The sequence below is a fragment of the Rattus rattus genome, chromosome 11 (genome assembly GCF_011064425.1).
Source record: "Rattus rattus isolate New Zealand chromosome 11, Rrattus_CSIRO_v1, whole genome shotgun sequence".
In the NCBI taxonomy this organism is placed as follows: Eukaryota; Metazoa; Chordata; class Mammalia; order Rodentia; family Muridae; genus Rattus; species Rattus rattus.
The window spans coordinates 94829607-94850861 of NC_046164.1; positions in this window are offsets into that span (position 1 = coordinate 94829607).

Below are 21255 nucleotides of genomic sequence, written 5' to 3' on the forward strand. Positions count from 1 at the left end.
AGTAGAAGGAGGTAGCTCCCTCTGGTTAACTTGATTGCTGGCCATTATTCCCTGGTTTTATTTGCCCTTCACCTGCTCACCTAGCGGGCTCCAGCTCTGCGCAGGGGTTTTACATGGATCCCCTTTCAGCTTCTTTGGGTCAACAGCAAGCTCAGTTGCTGGATCGTCTTGTAAGACAGTTTAGTTTGGTAGGGAGCTACCAAAGCCTCTTTCCAAATGGCTGTACTGCATTGTATTACTATACGAAGGATATGAGTTCTTGTCCCACGTCCGTCCGTGCCAGCATTCGGTGTTAAAACTGTCCTGGACTTTGGACGTTCTAAGATGTATGCAATGCTGTCACCTTATTTTGCATTTCCCCAATGACATATGTAGAAAAGAGATTCCCTTCTTTTAAAGAGAGTATAATCATTAATGCATATTAATTATACATATGAATGGACTCACTGTCATCTGTAATGTGCATGTGCTGTGGTCTGGTCATCCTGCCCCCTCCTCACACAGTCCTCTACCCCGTCTCCTCTCCCTTAACCAGCTGTCCCGATACTCTGTTGGGGCATTTAAAAAATTTAAAAATTTAAAAACAATTTAACAAATTCTAGGAGGAATGTTTTTCACATGTTTGTCAACTGTATGTTTTAAAATTTTTTTTAATTTTTATTGTGTGTGTGCATGTGCACATGCATGGTGCATGTCTGGAACTCAGGCTATTTTCTTCCACCATGCAGATGCTGGCATATTTGGCAAGTGTTGAGCCATTTCACTGCTCGATGACCCATGTGACTTTTTTTTTTTTTTTTTTTTTTTTTGGCAGGGGCTGGGGTGGGGTAAAGGTTTCATAAAGAGAGTTTCTTTTTAGTTACATCCTGTACTTTGGCTGTATTTACTCTGTCCTGTTCTTTTCCCTGCTGATAATCTCCCTTGCTTCATCTGGTCTTTCCTCTGCTTTCAACACACACACACACACACACACACACACACACACACACACACACACACACACACACACACACGGGTGTTAGTTAAGGTTACTATTGCTGTAATGAAATACCATGACATAAATCAATTTGGGGAGGAAAGGGCTAATATTTAACTTACATACCCTAATCACAGGCCACTGAGGGAAGCCAAGACAGGAACCTGGACAGGACCTCGAGGCAGGAGCTGATGCAGAGGTCATGAAGAAGTGTTGCTTCCTGGCTTTCTCCCCATGACTTGCTCAGGTTGCTTTCTTATAGAATCCATGATCATCTGCCCAGGGTTGGCCCAACCCACAATGCACTGGGCTCTACCCATCAATCACTAATTTAAAAATGTTCTACAGCTCTTATATGGCCCGGTCTTATGGAGGCATCTTCTCAATTGACCTTCCCCTTTCTCAGACGACTTTAGCTGTTGTCAAGTTGTGACATAAAACTATTCAGCACAGTTATGTATCTATGAAGAATTCCAGAACCCACAATTAAGAGAAATGTGGTTTGATTTCTCTCTTGGTGTGGTTTTTGTTTTGTTTGTATTTGGAGTTTTTTTTTTTTTTTAAAGATATTTCTATTTATTTATTTTATGTATGTGAGTACACTGTCGCTGGCTTCAGACCAGAAGAGGGCATCTGGTTCCATTACAGATGGTTGTGAGCCACCATGTGGTTGCTGGGATTTGAACTCAGGACCTCTGGGAGAGCAGTCAGCACTCTTAACCACTGAGCCATCTCTCCAGCCCTTTGTTTTTACTTTTATGATGATCTTAATATGATGATCTTCAGGCATGTCCATTTTTTCAGCACAGGACACTATTTTACTCTCCATGGCTAAGTGCAATGCCTCTGTGACTATGTAGCACATCTCTTTATTCAGTCATCTGCTGATGAATACCTAGGCTGATTCCAATCATTGGCTGATATGAACATTTCTGTGGCAAACATGGATGCAGGTATCTCTATGCCATGTTGATTAGAGTCCTTTTGGTATATGCCCCAGCATAGTATAGCTGGGGTCACATGATAGTTCAAATTTTAATTTTTTGGGAAATACCAAACTGATTTCCACTGTGGCTAGGCAATTTGCATTCTAATAGGGCTCTGTTTCCTTACATCCTCTTGAACATTTACTTTGTTTTTGCTTCTTGGTTTGGGCTTTTGGATTTGGTTTCGTTTAGACAAGGTCTCACCATGTAACCCTGGTTGGCCTGGAACTTGCTGGGTAGAGCGGGCTGCCCTAAACTCATAGGGATCTGCCTGCCTCTGTCTCCTAAGTGCTAGGATTAAAGGCCTGTGTCACCCCACCCTGCTCCACTACACCATTTAATTATCTCATTATCTACCTCTACCCCACAAAATGTTCAGCCCCCTGTACCGCAGTGATCCCTTGGGAGCAGAGGGTATGACATCCATGTCACTTAGGGGTGAGCATTCTGTAGCCTCTCATGCAGTCTACTTTGATTAACTGCGTTAATTGCCATGTCCTGTCTGCTGCAGGCGGAGAGATGCACTGGTCTATGGGTACAATGATAATCATTGGGAGTCAGTTTGATGCTATGCCTGCTTAGTAAATTAATAGAAGTGCACTCTCCTCTGGGACCTATGACCTGCCTGGCCACAGGTTCTTGGCCTTGATAACAGGGCCAGATATGTGTTTCTGCTTGTCGAACAGGCTTTGAATCCAATCAGAAGGTGGTTGGTTACACCCATGACACCCATCCCACTATTGCATCAGTGGGCGGGTCTTGCCAGGCCAGTTGTAGCTTGCAGGGTTCCTAGCTGGGCAAGACGATAGTTTTCTCCTTTAGCAGAGGGACGGCACCTTCCAGCTCTGTGAAAGCTAGCTAGTAGGAATGAGGCTCCCAAGTGAGTACCTGCTTGGCTTCTCTGTGTTCCGTGACTCACGTGTGTGGTATCTTCACTAAACCAGTTCTGGAGGGAAACCAAGAACATTGGCAATAGCCTGCAATGTTTACAGGGCTGTGGGCTCACTGGCCAACAAGTCCAAAAGAAATAACCCTTTCCGCAGTGGAATTTTTTACGTTAGTCTTTTATTTCAGGCTTTCTGACTCCCTTTGTAACTGTGTATTCGCTGTTTGCTATGACTGTTCAGTTCAGACTGCAACTTGGGTTTCTGGTAAGACGAACTGCCTCTCCATGGTTCCTTTTTTTTAAAATTGTAATCCTATTTGTGTATGTGTGTGCGCACACTTTCATCCCACTTCGTGTCTGTGGCTGCCCTCAGAGACCAGAGAGCTTAGCTAGGGCTAAGCTGACATGGGTGCAGAGAACCCAACTTGGGTCCTCTGTAGGAAGAGCAAATGCCCTTAGCTGCCGAGTCATCTCTCCATCCAGTCTCATGGTTCTTGTTATACCAGGTCCTCGAGTCCTTTAAGGCTCTTCCTTAAAGCGGAACTCAGCTCCTGCGTTTAAATGATGGTCTTTTGACTTGGGAACTGAAGCTTCGTAACTTCAACTCAGAGTTGTCATTGAAAGACGCACACTCACTCCTGTTATTTTTGTTTGTTTGTTTGTTTGTTTTATTATTTGATGCTTCTGCAATCCTCATTCACCTGCTTGCTATTTCAGTGAGCATTTCTTCCTGCTTAGAAGGCTTAGAGGGCTGCTTAGTGTTTAATTACGAAGGGCATCTTTCCTGCCTAGTTCCAGCCCATCCTGAATTTTAGAGCCTCTTTCAACAAACCTGTTTTATTGTGATGAATTTACCTTTACCATGGTCTTAGACAGGTTTCTGTTGCTGTGATGAAACACCATGACCAATGCCACTTGGAGAAGAAAAGGTTTATTTGGCTTTCACTTTCGTATCATTGTTCATCAGCGAAGGAAATCAGGACAGGAATGAAAACAGGGCAGAGGCCATGGAGGTGTGCTGCTTACCGACTTGTTCCACTGGCTTGCTTAGCCACTTTCTTATAGACCCCAGGATTGCCAGCCCAAGGGTAGCCCCACACACAGTGAACTGAGCTCTTATCCACCAATCACTAATTAAGAAAATGGGCCACAGGACAGCCTTGCCTACACCCTACTCTTACCGTTTTCTTGATTGAAGCTCTCTCCCCTCTGAAGACTCTACTCTGTGTTAAGTTGACAGAAAACTAGCCAGGACTTGGTACTTTTCCCTAGCAGATTTCCATATATATTTGTTGTTGTTTGTTTTTTGTGGGTGTACTCTATCTTTAGTGTTTTGATTAGAGTATTATGTTCTTTTCTGATATTGTCTGTTGGTTCACCCAAGTGCCTCCTGTATTTATATACCATCTGTTTCCTCACATATGGGGAATTTTCTACTATGATTTGATAAGCTTTTACCTTGATATTGCTATTCTGTGTTCACGATTCATAGATGTGATCTTTTAACGGTGTCCCATAGAACGTGAGAGGACCAAGCCAAGGCACACTCCATGACAGGGTCCAGGCTGGCAGTTTGAGAGACAAGGGCAGAGTTTCTGTTTCCCAGAATTGGACAAATAAGTTGCTGGAAATACCACCCCTTGTGGACAGCCAATCAGGAGCTGCCTCATCATCTGGCCTGAGGTAAAAACAAACAGGATTAGTCAAAGCCAGTTCCTAGGCTACCCCTGGAAAGTCTCTAGAGCCCTAGCCAATCCCAGAGACACCCATAACCCTGGAAATAGAGCCAAACAATTAGGGTAAGGGTCTCCTACTCCTTCCTTGAATTCCCCTAATTGGCTTTAAAATGAGCCTACAAATCTTATATCTCTGTCTTCCATCCTGGTGAATAGTGGACCCCTGCATACAGACTTCTTGCTTTCAAGGAATAAAAACGCTCTTGCCCTTTGCATATACAAGTGATGGTCTCGAGGCGAGGCTTTCTGACCTAACAAACACTCCTGTTCTGTTTGCATTTTCTCTTTATTTCTTGTTGTTGTCTAAAGGTTCTAAATTCTTCTACCTTTTATTAAATTGCCGTTATTCTTTCACTCAAGCCATTCTATTGTGAGATTTCCTACTAATATGGTTCACTCCTGTGCCTTTAGCGTTTCTCATAGGCCAGACTAGCCTCAATATCCCTATATATTTGAAGAAGAGTTTGGAATTTTGAAATCTCCTACCCCTACTTCTAAGTACTGAGTTTCAGATGTGATCCATTAAACCCAGTTTTATACAGAGCTGAGGTCACGATCCAGGGCTTCATGTGTGGTAGTCTACTCTATCAGATGAGCTATTGCCCGAGCCTTTCACTGAGTTAAAAAATTAAAATTTATTGTTGACAATTATATATATCTTGATCATACCCACCCCAACTTTCCATTCCACTTCCCTGACTCCTCCCAATACTTGACTCTCTTACTCCAATGTCTTCCTTTTCTTTTCTGTTTTTTAACCCAACAAGTCCAATTATTAGTGTTTTCTGAGGTTGATCTTCCAGCAGCCATACCTCCAAGGAAATACGATTCCTTTCCCATAACAGCCATGCTGTGATTATTGATTAACTGAACCTTGTACACTCTCGTGTAGGTGAGCACAGCAGGCTGTGAGCTCATGAGTGCAGTGTTCATGTTATGTCCAGAAGACAGGATTTCATAGCATTCCTCCCTATCTTCAGCTCTTACTTAAATTCTTTCTACCTGTTTGGCAAAAAGGAAAAAAAAAAAAACCACAAAAACAAACAAAGAAACAAAAACACTAGTAGGAATCGCTCCATTCATGGGATTTTGACCAGATTTACTGTGCTACGTATGCATTCCCTCCTGTCAATCAAACCTCAAATGAAACCAGGAAGTGACTGGATGCTCACATGGCAAGTGTTACCACGTTTGTACCAGTGGGTTCATTTGACCTGCAGGTCTGTATTACGGCACTTAGGATCTATTAATGAAAAAGTTCAATTGGTGACACCCTACCCCACCCCTACCCAGAGTGCACTTGTGGCAGTATGCAATGCAGCCAGAAAGGAAGGAGTTTCCAGATCAGTTCTAGCTTCGACTTCTCTATGTATTGTATCTTTAGCAGTACTCTTACCAGTTTCCAGGATCTGCGGTGGCTGGTTTAAGGGTCTTCGCCTCTTATCCAAATAATTGACTATAAGGACTCATAAAAATGTATAAAGAAGCAAACAGTGAAGGATATATGGCTACACTGTCAAGACTGGCAACAGGCTTCATGAGCAGAAGTGCTTAAGGACCCAGGCTTTTTATGGAGTCTAAGTGAAGGAAGGGCTGGTTACTGAGGGGCATATTTTATGTGGTTCTCTATTTTGATTAATACATTAGGTTATATAGTCATTTTTCTCTTTTTCCTTGCTACTTTTAAATATGTTTACTTCTTTGCAAATATTATAAATGCATCTTTCTATAATGCTTTTATTCGGTCTTTGAGAATTTCATACAGTATTTTTTGATCATATTCACTTCCCTTCCTCCAACTCTTTCCAGATCCTCTTCTATTTCCTAATGGACCCAATGTAACTTTAATTTTTTTCAAAGCCTATTTTTAATGATGATTCTTAAACACTTTAACCTCCCTTTTATCCTACCACCCACCAAAGGTAGTGGGGAAGAAAGGATACAGGGGAAGTAGACCTGTTTAGAAAGGTTCTTTGAAGCAACTCTATCTGTTGTCAGCAGCTAAATTCACAGGTCAGCAGCTGGAGCTCGATCCACTTGCAAACACTTCACAGATACACCAGCAGTCTTGTTCAGTAAAGTAGAGGTAGCAAATTTGAATCAGCAGTAGTGGCACTACATAGCAGAGACAGCCAGACATCAGCCTCAGCACAACTTAGCAGGAGGGACCAGGAGGAACACCAGAAGTTCTCAGCCATGCCTTTCTTAGGGAAGCAAAGGTCAGTGAAGACTTGAGGCCCACAAGTGTTGCACAGCTCGCTCTCTAAGCAAGCCTCGCTCAGCCTTAGTCACTGTCCATAGAGTCCTTTTATACTCCCTCCCTCCAAACATCATGTGTCCTCAACAGGTCTCACCTCAGCTGACACCACTCTGCCAATCAACCAGACTCCAAGGAAGTGGCAAGAAGCCAAGGGACACAACCAGATTGTGTGTGTGTGTGTGTGTGTGTGTGTGTGTGTGTGTGTGTGTGTGTGTTTCTCTCTATGGAATCCCAACAAAAGGAGCTCAGCTACCCAATGTAAGGTGGACCAATAAATATATGAAGAATCCTTCATCATGTGTCCTTTCACTGCTTGCTTTATTAGAAAATCCCTGTCTGCTTCAGAGAAATGTTCCTTCACAAGTCTGTATTAGCCTTTCTCCTGTGTCCACTTCCGGAAAGCAGTCATTCACATGTTTGCCTCAGTAAAACACCATCCAACACAATTTACTTTTCAACCCAACGTCTTGTTCTCTCTATTTTAAAAATCTTTCAATAACAACGAAACCCAGGGAGTCCATTGGTGTTGGTCAACTATTCCTGAGCATGGGGTCTGTTCTGGAAAGAGGTTAATATACTAACTGCATTGAAGAAATCTGATGTCTTAGTTGCTATCCTATTGCTAAGAAAAGACACCATGACCAAGGCAGCTCTTACAAAAGAAAGCATTTAATTGGGAGCCTATTTACAACTTCAGAGGTTTAGTCTACAATCACCATACGGGAAGTGTGGCAGCAGATATAATAGGCATGGTGCTGGAGAAATAACTGAGAGCTACACCCTGATCTAAGGGGAGGGGGGGTATTTTGAGCCTGGCATGGGCTCTTGAAACTTCAAATCGCTCACCTCCCAGTGACATACTTCCTACAAGGTCACACCTTCTAATCCTCTTAATCCTTTAAAAAAGAAACTTCTTTGACTAGGCATGAGAGCCAAACTTATCTGTGGGCATAAGGATAGGTATTTAGAATGAAATTAGAGCCTCTGTACCTAATCCCATGGGGGAGAGAGCTGGATTCTCAGAAGTGTGGACAATCCTGAGAGCTCAGGGGAGACAACTACTTCTGCTCACATTACTGGCCCAAGAGGAACCCACATGGTGCTCTCTGGGTACAAGAACCAAGGAGCAGTCAAGGTCAGGACCCTTTGTGTTTCTGCCTGTGCCCAGAGCTGAAAGCCAGTTACCAGGAGCACTGACACACCTGAGAACAGAGGTAAAACCAACTCTTCTGCTCCTAGCAAACTGTCTGGAGGCCTCAGGACATAGAAACTCAGGAGCAGTCTGGGACAGGATCCTTCCGGTTTCACCTGGACCTGGAGCTGAATTGGTCCCACAGCTCTCTGTACCCAGATCCTGCTGAAAGAAAACAGGTCTACAGGAGTGCTGAAACACAGGCTTACAGGAGGGCCAAGCTACTGTCAGAGACAGCAAAACAAGCTAACACCAGAGACAACCTGATGGCAAGAGGCAAGCAAAGGAACCTAAGCAACAGAAACCAAGACTACATGGCATCATCAGAGCCCAGTTCTCCCACCAAAGCAAACACTGGATATCCAAACACACAGGAAAAGCAAGATTTGGATTTAAAATCACATCTCATGATGATGATAGAGGACTTTAAGAAGGACATATACAACTCCCTTAAAGAAAAACAGAACAACACAGGTAAACAAGTAGAAGTCCTTAAAGAGGAAACACAAAAATCCCTTAAGCAATTATAGGAAAACACATCCAAACAGGTGAAGGAATTGAACAAAGCCATCCATGATTTAGATATGGAAATAGAAAAAAATAAAGAAATCACAAAGGGAGACAACCCTGGAGATGGAAAACCTAGGAAAGATATCAGGAGTCATAGACAAAATAAAAGAGATAAAAAAGAAAATCTCAGGGGCAGAAGATACTGTAGAAAACATTGACAAAACCATCAAAGAAAATGCAAAATGCTCCTAGCCCAAAACATCCAGGAAATCCAGGACACAATGGGAAGGTCAAACCTAAGATCAATAGATATAGAAGAAAGCAAAGACCCCCAACTTAAAGAGCCAGTAAACATCTTCACAAAATTATAAAAGAAAACTTCCCTAACCTAAAGAAAGAGATGCCCATACTCATACAAGAAGCCTACAGAACTCCACATAGATTGGACCAGAAAAGAAATTCTTCCTGTCACATGATAGTTAAAACACCAAATGCACAAAACAAAGAAAGAATATTAAAAGCAGTAAGGGAAAAAGGTCAAGTAACACATAAAGGCAGACCTATCAGGATCACACCAGACTTCTCAACAGAGACTATGAAAGCCAGAAGATCCTGGGCTGATGTCATACAGACTCTAAGAGAACACAAATGCCAGCCCAGGCTACTATCTCCAGTAAAAATCTCAAATAACATAGATGGAGAAACCAAGATATTCCAATTTATACAATATCTTTCCAGAAATCCAGTCCTACAAAGGATAATAGATGGAAAACTCTAACACAAGGAGGGAACCTACACCCTAGAAAAAACAAAAAATTAATCTCCTTGCTACAAATTCAAAAGAAGAGAACCACCAAACAACAAACATAACTAACAAACAAACATAACAACAAAAATAACAGGAAACAAAAATCACTATTCCTTAATGTCTCTTAGCATCCATGGCCTCAATTCCCTAATAAAAAGACATAGACTAACAGACTGGATAAATAAAGAGGACCCAGCATTTTGCTGCATACAGGAAACACACCTCAGGGACAAAGACAGACACTACCTCAGAGTAAAAGGCTGGAAAACAATTTTCCAAGCAAATGGTCTGAAGAAACAAGCTGGAGTAGCCATTCTAATATCGAATAAAATCAACTTTCAACCAAAAGCTACCAAAAAAGGATAACAAAGGACACTACATATCCATCAAAGGAAAATTCCACCACGATGAACTCTCAATCCTGAATATCTATGCTCCAAATGCAAGGGCACCTACATCCATAAAAGAAACCTTACTAAAGCTCAAAGCACATGTTGTACCTCACACAATAATAGTGGGAGATTTCAACACCCCACTCTCATCAATGGACAGATCATGGAAACAGAAACTAAACAGAGACATAGAGAAACTAACAGAAGTTATGAACCAATGGACTTAACAGAAATTAGAACATTTCATCCTAAAACAAAAGGCTATACCTTCTTCTCAGCACCACATGGTACCTTGTCCAAAATTGACCATATAATCAATCACAAAACAGGCCTCAACAGATACAAGAAGATTGAAATAATCCCATGCATCCTATCAGATCATCACGGACTAAGGCTGGTCTTCAATAACAACACTAATGACAGAAAGCCCACATAAACATGGAAGTTGAACAACACTCTACTCAATGATAACTTGGTCAAGGAAGAAGTAAAGAAAGACATTAAAGATTTTTTTAGAATTTAATGAAAATGAAGACATAACATACCCAGACTTATGGGACACAATGAAAGCAGTGCTAAAAGGAAAACTCATAGCTCTGAGTGCTTCCAAACCCCCCCCCCCAAAAAAAACAACAACAAAAAAAAACCCAACCAAACAAAAAAACTGGAGAGAGCATACATTAGCAGCTTGACAGCACACTTGAAAATTCTAGAACAAAAGGAAGCAAATACACCCAGGAGGAATAGACAAAGCAAATACTCAAACTTGGGGCTGAAATTAACCAAGTAGATACAAAAAGAATTATACAAAGAATCAACAAAACCAGGAGACGGTTCTTTGGGAAAATGAACAAGATAGATAAACCTTAGCCAGACTAACCAGAGGGCACAGAGATAGTATCCAAAATGAGCAAAATCAGAAATGCAAAAGGAGACATAACAACAGAATCTGAAGAAATCAAAAATCATCAGATCCTACGACAAAAGCTTATATTCAACAAAACTGGAAAATCTGGAGGAAATGGACAATTTTCTAGACAGATACCAGGTACCAAAGTTTAGACAGGGTTTCTCTATACAGCCCTGGCTGTTCTGGAACTCACTCTGTAGACCAGGCTGGCCTACAACTTATGAAATCCTCCTGCCTCTGCCTTGGCTCCGAGTGCTGGGATTAAAGGTGAGCACCGTCACTGCTCCCCAAAGAGGTATTTCACATCCTTGGCTATGTTGATTCCTAGATATTTTACTTACTTACTTATTGATTTGAGGCTGCTGTGAATGTGAATGTTTGATCTCTTTCTCAGCCTGTTTGCTGAAAGGCTGCTGAGTTAAGCTGATTTTGTTCCTGGAAGCTGAAGTCATTGATCATTTCTAGAAGTTGTCTGATGGAGTTTTTGGAATCTCTTATATAACATATCATCTCATCTGCAAATTTGGATAATTTAACTTTTCCTATTTACCTTTTAATTTCTTTCTTCTGTCTTATTGATATAGCTGGTGCTTTGAGTGTTATATTGAAAAAAAGTGGGTGTGGTGGGTAGCCTTGTTTTGTGCCTGATTTTAATTGGATTGCTTTGAGTTTTCTATACTTAGGCTAACACTGCCTGTGGCTTACCATATATGGTCTTCATTATGTTGATGTGTGTTGCCTCCAGTCCTACTTGCTCCAGGACTTTTATAACGGAGGAATGTCAAAGACCCTTTCTGTGCCTAATGAGATTATGTGATTTCTTTTAAAAGTCCACTTATATTTATTAATTCATATATGTTGAACCATCCTCAGAACTCTGGGATAAAGCCAACCTGATCATAGTCGATGATTTTTAAAAAATATTTTATTTGTATTTGGCTTGAAAATAATTTTTTATACTTGGCTTGCAAATGTTTTGTTGAGAAATTTTCAATCTGTGTTCATCAGGGATATTGATCTATTATTGTCTTTTTGTTGTGTCTTTATCTGCTTTTGGTATTAGACTAATGTTGGCTTCATAGATGGAGTTTGAGAGTATTCCTTCTGTTTCTAATTTTTTGAATAATTTAAGAAATATTGGCTGCAAATCCTCTTTGAAAATCTGGTAGAATTCTACTGTGAATCCATCTGGGTCTGAGCATTTTTAGTTGGAAAGCTTTTAACAGTGTTTCATTCCCCTTATTTGTTACTGGTCTGTTTAAGTTGATGCTCTCTTCTTGGCTTAACTTTGGTGGTTTGGATGAACCCAGAAATTAGGTTTTCTAACTTAATGGAGTATGGGTTTTAAAAATATTCCTTAAAAATGTTCTGACATTTTTGGTGTCTCTCGTAATATTTCTCTGCTCATTTCTGATTCTGTCAATTTGGGTCATTTCTTCTTTTCTTTTGGTTGGCTGGGCCAAGGATCTGTCACGCTTGTTAGTCCTCCCAAACAACCAGATCTTAGATTCATCTTTCCTTGTGCTGATTTCTTTTTCCTATTTCATTGATTTCTGCAATTAATTTTATTATTTCTTGCCATCTACCTGATTTGGACTTGTTTGTTCTTGTTTTCTAATTCAGTAGTTGTTAAGGCCACAAGGCTAGATCTCTCAGCTGGTCTTCAGTATACACTGGAATTCTGAAGAAGTAGGCTCTAATGGCAGGAAAATGGACTTGCTAGTGAGGGGAAAGCAAGCAGGGAGAGGGAGAGAGAGAGGAGGGGGGGAGGGGAGGAGATTCTTTTTTCCTTTTTTCATGTCCTTATACAGGCTTCCAGCAGAAGGCCTGGCCCAGTGTAGAGGTGAGTTTTCCCAGCTCTAAAGATGAGGATCGAAAGTGTGTTTTCTTACCTCAAAGATCCAGATTAGAAGAGGATCTTCCAACTTAACATTAAGCAAAAATTCCTCACGGGGTACCATTCCATTTGAGGGAGGTAGGTGTTAATTCCAGATGTAGTTAACAGCCAAGAATCGACCACAACTCCAACCCTTGTCAATTTAATACACAATCATATTCCCTTATGTCATGATTAATTTCAAAATGAAAACAATTACCAGGTCACAATTAGGTCTAACATGATATAACTATGATGTAACATGATATAATCCCCCTCACACAACTGCAAACACATTATAAATTTAGGTGGCTATGTCCACCAAGGAACATTCTTTTTTAGTATCTCAAACTTAAATATGATAACCATTGATATTCTCTTAATTGAGGTTACATCATATGATAAAGAAATTGAGGAAAGAAAACACAAATATCTGTGCAAACACAATCTTAACAAAATACAACAGAAATGCTCATGTCAGTTATAATCCTCATTTCGCATCTGAACATGTGGCCCCAGCTGGTATTTATAACCACCTTCCTCTACTACACACTCTATTTCCTCCATCCCCAGCAAACACCTCAGCAGTTCTCGGCTCCTTCCTGGAGTAGACTTCATTCCTCATCAGGAAGATTTGTAGCCAGAGTAGGTATCCACAAGTCACCACAAAGCATTGTCCTTTCCATGGAGGAAGTGGTCCAGTGTAGTCAACCTGCCACCAGGTTGCTAGCTCAGTACCCCAGGTGATGGTGCCATGTTTGGGGCTCAGCGTTGGTTTCTGCCTTTGGCAGATCCATCTCTCAGCAGCAGCCATAGCCAGGTAAGCCTTGGTGAGTGGAAGTCCATGTTGTCCAGACCATGCATAACCCCCATCTCTGCCTATATGGCTGCTTTGTTCATGGGCCCATTAGGCAATAACAGGAAGGTGGGGAAAGATGCTAACTGTCCACAGAATGGGTCAGCCAACTATGATAATTGAACTCCTTCTTGGCTGTAGTCACCTTTTGATGAAAATTTACATGGGACACTGTGGGTCTTCACACTGGAGTCTTTCCACAGAGATCTCTGGTGTGGTTAGGTGCATGGGTTCAGGCAAAGGGGAGAGGACTCTGGTAGGGAGGGGACACTGCCTTTCATTGTCTCTGCTGCTGGTGCTGCTCTGTCTCCATTTCCATTGCTGCCACTTTGGTTTGGGCGGGGCTAAGCCAGCAGGTGACTGACTAGCCAGCGAGGAGAGCTTCTGGTGGCAATTTCAGGAGAGCAGAACTCTCCTCAAGTGGCCATGTTACAGCTCTTATGACAGAAGCTCTCAGATGATGGAATAACTCCTGCACACACACTTTTAATCCTTCTGAATAGGATTCTTAAATACAGTTTCTGGATGGGTCAGGGTCTGACAGCAGGTACTTCCTATTGGTTTAGCCTGAGAGCTTGGGAAGACCTCATCTACATATTTGGGGGCATGGTCCTACCTCTATGTGACTGATCTGTCTTGAGTCTATGTGGCCTGTGGTCACGTCTTCACCTGTGGAGGAGGGGCTTGGGGTGTTGCCCTATGTGACTGATCTGTCTCAAACCTCTCTACAGGGGGCTGTAGGAGCTGTGGCTACATGAGAGGGGCCTAATCTCCTGGGAGACTGGGAATGCTCCTGCCATCCCTTAGGGTGCCTGGGGATTTCACATCCTCCATCCATTTGGAGAGATCTATGCATGCACTTCTTCCACAGATGTCTTTCGCACTAATTTTCCCTGTCTCTGAACATCCAGCCAAGCCATTGGCTATGGCCCATGGACCAATGAACAATCACACATCTGGCTGCTTCTCCTTCCAAACAAAATGCTCGACACGTGTGCTGCCTGACGTTCTGCCCACTGCGAAGACTTACCTTAGTCAGTGTCTTTCAGGGTTGTCACAGAAAAGGTTTGTAATTCTGCAGCTGCCCACTTCTCGGTGGTGCCTTCATAACATGTTCAAAACATCAATAAAACAGGCTCTACTCTTCTTTGCCCCCAGACAATCAATGATAGGTTGTCAACTCCATGAGGCTATAGGTGCATGCTAAGCAGAAGGCGCATTTTAACAGGCGTGGATAACATAGGCCTTTTGACATCTTCATGTAGCTTGTTTGTGCTTTCAGGGCCTGCTTGGGCCCACTGACATATATACCACGTCCATTCAATGATAGACTGCTGCTGTGCGTGCCCTACTCTATGACTTGATGGATCAGAGATCACCCAGCTCATGATGAGCAGCTCAAGTGGTACGGTAACTGGGTGGCCCATTGTCAAATACTCAGTTTTCACTAAGACCCAACAGCAGGACAAGAGCTGTCTTTCAAAGGGGGAATATTGTCTGAGGATGATAGTACAGCAAGTTTCTGAGTCATGTGATACATAAGCCTGAGTAACCCACCACAGCGAGGGACGTGCTGTCTTCAGAATTCAGATAGACCCACTAAACATTGTACTTCTTCCTTGGTGGTGGGAGGGGGCCAGGTGCAATAATTTATCCTTCACCTCAGAAGGAACATCTCTGCATGCCCCACACCACTGTACCTCTAAGACTGTCTCTTCCGAAAAAGACCCTTGAATTTCGGTTGGTTTTATTTTCCATTTCTGATGTTCATATGTGTTACTAATGAATCCAAGTGGTTCCAACTTCCTGTATACTTGGTACAGTCAGCATAATGTCATCAATATAGTGCACCGATGTAATATTTTGTGGATGAGACAGGCGATCCCTTCTAACAAAGTTATGATGCAGGGCTGGAGAATTAATATTACCCTGAAGTGAACTGTAAAGGCATACTGTTGGCATTGACAACTGAAAGCAAGATGCTTCTGGTGATCCTTATAGACAGGTATCAAGAAAAAGCCATTTGCTAGATCAATAGCATACCATGCTTCCAGGAGATGTGTTGATCTGCTCAAGTAAGAACACTACATCAGGTACAGCAGCTGTAATCCAAGTCACTATCTGACTGACTTTTCAATAGTCAACTGTCATTCTCCATGATCCATCTGTCTTCTGTACTGCCCAGACAGGAGAGCTAAAGGGACAAATGGTAGGAGCTACCATCCCTGTATCTTTCAAGTTCTTGATGGTGGCAATAATTTCTGCAGCTCCTCCAAAGATGTATTTCAGGTTTTGATTCAATATCTTCCCTGTCAGAGGCAACTCTAAAGGCCTCCTTTTAGCATTTCCAACCACAATAGCCCTCAACCTACAGATCAGGGAACCTATGTGTGGATTCTACCAACTTCTAAGGAAATCTGTCCCAATCTGAAATAAATCTAATATAAATAATTCTAAGTATATTTCCCCATCCTGAAACTGGGGAAATAAGCCACAGGATAAGTTCAGGGATCGACTGAATCTGTCATGAGTCAGAGTTAAGCTAAAACTTCATTAAACCCGTACTAACTGGCAGGCCGCAATGTTATTTGGGGTCTCACAAAATCAGTTTTAATTCAGAACCAGTATCTAATAGATTGTTTCCTTTTTCCCAGTATACAGTTACCTTTATAAAAGGTTGTAGGTCTGTTGGAGGATCTTGCTATCAAGGTCGAAGCTCACCATGTCTGGATAGCTCTCTGAGTGCAAAATGGAGGACTCCCTTTCTCTGTGGGATTTCCTCTTCTCTGCCTAATCATAATTGACCTTATTTGAAGGATGACCCTGCACAGTGCTGCATGCATCAGCAATGAATCTTAGTCTTTCCTTGTTCCTGTATGGTAATTAGGTACCATGTTATGACCAATCAACACTTCCCACCCATATGATAATTAGGTACTGTGTTATGACCAATCAGCTCTTTCTACCCATACCCCTAAGAACCTTTACAAACCTTACCTCTGGAACAATAAAATGAGCTGTCTCTCTGAAGTACGTCTCCTAGAAGTTCTTCTCGTCATACTTGCAGCCTTCCAAACCCTGCTCACAGCTTCTGCATCCTCAAACCCATGGGCTGGTGTCCAATGACCTATGAGGAAAAGGGAGACCCACAGGTCCCTCTGGGAGAAGTACTAGAGAAAAGATAAAGTAAAAGTTTTATATATTTAACAAAGGTCCTTCCTCAGGGGAACCTGGCCTTCTCTTCATTCAAGGGATTTTGGGTCAGTTGATGACTTAAGTATGGAAATTGGTTCATAGGCCAAGATTCCCTTTTGTCATGATTCAGTGGAGTCTTTCTTTTATTTATTTGAAACATTTCTGCTTATACAGATCAAACAAACAAACCAATAGGCTTTTTGTCTATTTCATGCCTGAAAACACCATGATTGATTAGTCAGTACCATAGGTCAATATGAGACACACCATCATCAAATTCACTTTGCCTGTGCTGACTATTATGGGCTAGGCCATTATAAACATAGCGTTGTCTATGCTGCTCCTTGTAACTAGGATCATCTTGCCTTTGGTGACTCAGTGCTGCAACCTCAGGGCCCAATTAAATCCACTGCATTCAATCCGTCCAACTGAGTGGCATTGTCTCCAACCCTAAGTCTCTCTCTGTCTCTGTCTCTGTCTCTGTCTCTCTCTCTGTCTCTGTCTCTGTCTCTCTCTGTCTCTCTCTCTCTCTCTCTCACACACACACACACACACACACACACACACACACACACACACAAATGTGCTGATGCCCCTCTTACTATTTTGTATCTTATAGAACTAGTGAAGGCCATGTCTTCTGGGCTTTCCCATTGTGGAGAACTGGGTTTTTACATAACATACCCACACTAGCATTGCAGCTTCCCTGAGCCTTAAGATCCGCCACTAGGCCAAGGGATACTGGGTATCTTCAACCATTTTTCAGTAGGCTATCTTTTGACAAATGCTTCAGCCAACCATTTAAACTTTTGACACCTTTAACTTTGTGAGTTTCCATGTCAATCCCAGAATCTCCACTCAGAGGGCCCATATCAATAAACCCAGCTTGATCCAGTTATAAAACTTTCACCATTGTCCCACATCCTTAAAACCCATTTCTGCACACATTCCCCAGACTCTACTTGAATGGAGTAGCAAACTCATTAAACGCTTTAGTAATGTTGTACGTCTCCTCATGGATGACACTATCTCCCTTCTAGGAGCCTCCTTAACCTTAAGTCTGGTAATAGGCCTAGAGGTAAGTATTGATGGGCACCGAGGGACATCAGTACAGTCTTGCCTGGAATTTTCTTCAGAGAAAGTCACTGCTAGTTTAGCAGATGAAGAATTAATTTCCTCAGGAAAGGTAGAAAAGGCAAGGTTTCAAGGAGTGGGGGTTTGAGTATATCTTCTGCTGTGGGCAGAGAGACAACTTCCTCAGGTGAGATAAACCCTTGGGAATCTAAAAGCTCAAAGTCCTCAGCTTCAATAGGGTCCTCCCACATACCCCTATCCCAATTTCTTACCAATTAGTGCCCTTCCTTAACCACCGATGCCTTCTGAGGCTGGGACTTGAGGCTGTAATTCAACCACCCTTATAATGAGGGCTCTGGTTTGATTTTCTGAAACTTGATCTCTGTGGAGAGAAAATTCTCTTCCAGGGCACATGTAGAAACCTTTAAGACCAGTGTGGTTCTTAAGCAGTGGGTGGCTTGCTACCCCTTTGGGGGTTATATATCAAATATCCTGCCTATCAGATATTTATGTTACAATTCATAACAGTAGCAAAATTGAAGTTATGAAGTAGCAATGTAATAATTTTATGGTTGTGTATCACTACAACGTGAGGAACTGTATTAAAGGGTCACAGCATTAGAAAGGTTGAGAAGCACTGAGTTAGACTGTTTAAACACATGGATCAGGTCAATTTTATCATGGCACTCGTTGTTATCCTTCAGTATATCCTGAGATGCTAGAAGGTGGTTAATTTTGTTATAGAGCTCATCCTTTTCCTTTGTCAGTTTACCCAGGGATTCTAGGAGCAACCAACCATCATCATTTTCCTTATTTTTAAAAAAAAGTTGTCAAAAGTTTTTTATACAGAGTCATCAAATCTGTTGCCTCATACAACTGGTAGAGCAGGATACTCCCTGCATTTGTTTCCTTGTTTGTAAAGTGGTTCACACCATGGGCTTTCAGTATTCTTCCAGTTTTGGGAGAGGATCAGTAACTCAAGGTGTTGGCAAATTGAAAAACCTATTCCAGATACTTAAAAAGTTATCTTAATACTTCTGTTGTTCTAGAACCACTTCTGGTACCAAAATCTGGGTTAGCCAGTGTTCTCCAGAGGGACAGAATTTATAGAATATTTACATAAATGGTCGTGACTGATGAACCACCCCTTCAGCCCAGGTTACCAGCTCTGAGTGTTGAGCTGTTTTTTTCTTGCCATTTACTCTAAAGTGTTTATCAGTTCTGGGGTGTTTTGGCTGGGTCTTTGGGGCTGTTAGGTGTGAAGTGTATCATCTCTAAATCATACGCAAATGGAAGTGCTTTGACTTTCCCCCCATTCGTATACCTTTTATTTGTTTTTCTGATATTTATTGTTCTAGATAACACATCCTGCACTGAACTGAGTGAAAATGGAATGAGTGAACACACTTTCTTGTCCTCGATTTTAGTATAAATGCTTTCAGTTTAATGTAATGTTGGCTAGAGGTTTGCCACATATAGGTTTTATTATGACCAGATGTATTTCTTCTAGTCCAAGTTTTGTTTTTTAACCAGAAAGGGTTTGATAATGTTCCTTTCTTTTTATCTTATAGAGTAGTTTGAGAAGCATTGGTATTAATTCGTCTTTGAAATTCTGGCAAAATTCAGTAACAAATTCATTTAGACCTGGACTTTCTTTAGTTTGAAGATTTTAAGTGATTATTCAAACTCCACTGCTCATTATAGATATATTTAAATTGCTTAGTATAATCTTAGTTTAATTTTGGTACATCATAGTCATCTAGGATTTTATGTTCATTTTAGATTTTTTGATTTAATGGAATATGTGTTTTTATGGTAAGATATAATGAGTTGTTTTTTTTATATTTCATTGGTTTATCTGTTGTAATGGTTCCCTTTCATCTCTAATTTCATTAATTTGGGTTTTCTCTCTTTCTTTGTTTAGTTTGGCCTAGGGTTTGTCAATCTTGTATTTTTTTCAAAGAACTAATGCTTTGTTTAATTGATTCTTTGTATTATTTGCTTCCATTTCATTAATTTCTATCCTGATCATAATGTTTTCTTTTATTTACTGAGTTATGATTTGAAGCCCCCCCTAATCCTTAAGGTGCATTAGAACTTTAATTTTTTCAAAGCCTATTTTTAATGATGGTTCTTAAACACTTTAACCTCTCTTTTATTTCACCATCCACTTGAGGTCATGGAAAAGAAAGGATAAAGGGGAAATAGACTTGTTTAGAAAGGTTTCTTTGGAGCGAAGTCCATCTGCATTGTCAGGAAATCAGCAGTTCAGTTCACAAGAGTCAGCAACAGCAGCTCAATTCACTCACAGACATTATATGGGTACACTAGCTGTCCAGTTTGGTGGAGTTGGGATAGCAAGCACAAATCAGTAATGATGGCACTACCCAGCAGAGATAGCCAGGCCTCTGCCTTGGCATGAGTCAGCAGAAGGGACCAGTAGGCGCAGTTCTCAGCTGTACCTCTCTTAGCAAAGCAAAGATCAGTGAAGACTCTAGACCAACAAGCATTGCACAGCAAGCTGTACTAACCAGCCAAGCTCAGCCTCCACTACTGTCTGTGAGTCCTTTTTATACTCCCTCCAAACATCATGTGTCTTCCACAGGTCTTTCCTCAGCACTTGTCTTGCCTCAGCACTTGTGTCTGTCTTAGCTGACATCACTCTGCCAATCAGTTCCAGTTCGTGGAAGCAGCAAGAATCTGCATCACACCTCTCTCTGTGGAGTCCCTACAAGTGGAGCTCAATTACACAGTGTAAGGTGGACCAATACATGCTTGTTATTATTGAAGAATCATTCATCACATGTCCTTTCACGCGCTTGCTTTAGCAGAACACCCTTTCACCTGTGTCTGCTTCAACCAAACTGAAAGGTTAAATCTATTTTATCTTGGGGACCTCCATTTTAAAAGCCTGAGAACTTGACCTGCACCAGAACCCAAGCTACACCCAAGTACCAGGAAAGACCTCACAACTTGTCCTTGGCCAGAGTCACTCCCTAGCTACTTCCTAGCAACAGTCAATCAAGAGTAGTCTGATTCTTCCAGATGTACTTTCAGACTGTTTGTTTGTTCATGGTTTTGCTTCAGAGCACCTGCCTGTCAGCTTACAATAGTCATCCTATTAGATGCTTGCCAGGCTGGGCACCCTCTTGCTTGTTTGACATTTCCTATAAAACCTTGACCCACTGAGCACTCAGGGATTCATCCTCCAGTCAGGGTTGGTGGTGAGCCCTAGCTTGAGCTTGAATGAAAAGACCCTAGTGTGATTGCATTGGAATAGGTCCCTTGGTGGACTTTTGGGGTTCTCAATCCTGAATGGGGCACAACAAAACATTCCTTCATGAGTCTGCCTTAGCTTTTCACCTGTGTCTGCTTCAGGAAACACTACTTCATGTCTTTGTCCCAGCAAAACACCATCTAACACAATTGACTTTTCAAAGAACCTTAAGTGCCCACTTCAGTGCATCATTAGTTATTAAGGTTTATCCAGGTAGATACTTAGGGCTTTAAACATAAACCCTCCCTCTTGGAACAAATATAATGTGGGTTGTTTAATCTCCTGAGTTTATACATTTTCTAGGTTTTTCCTTGCTTTTCA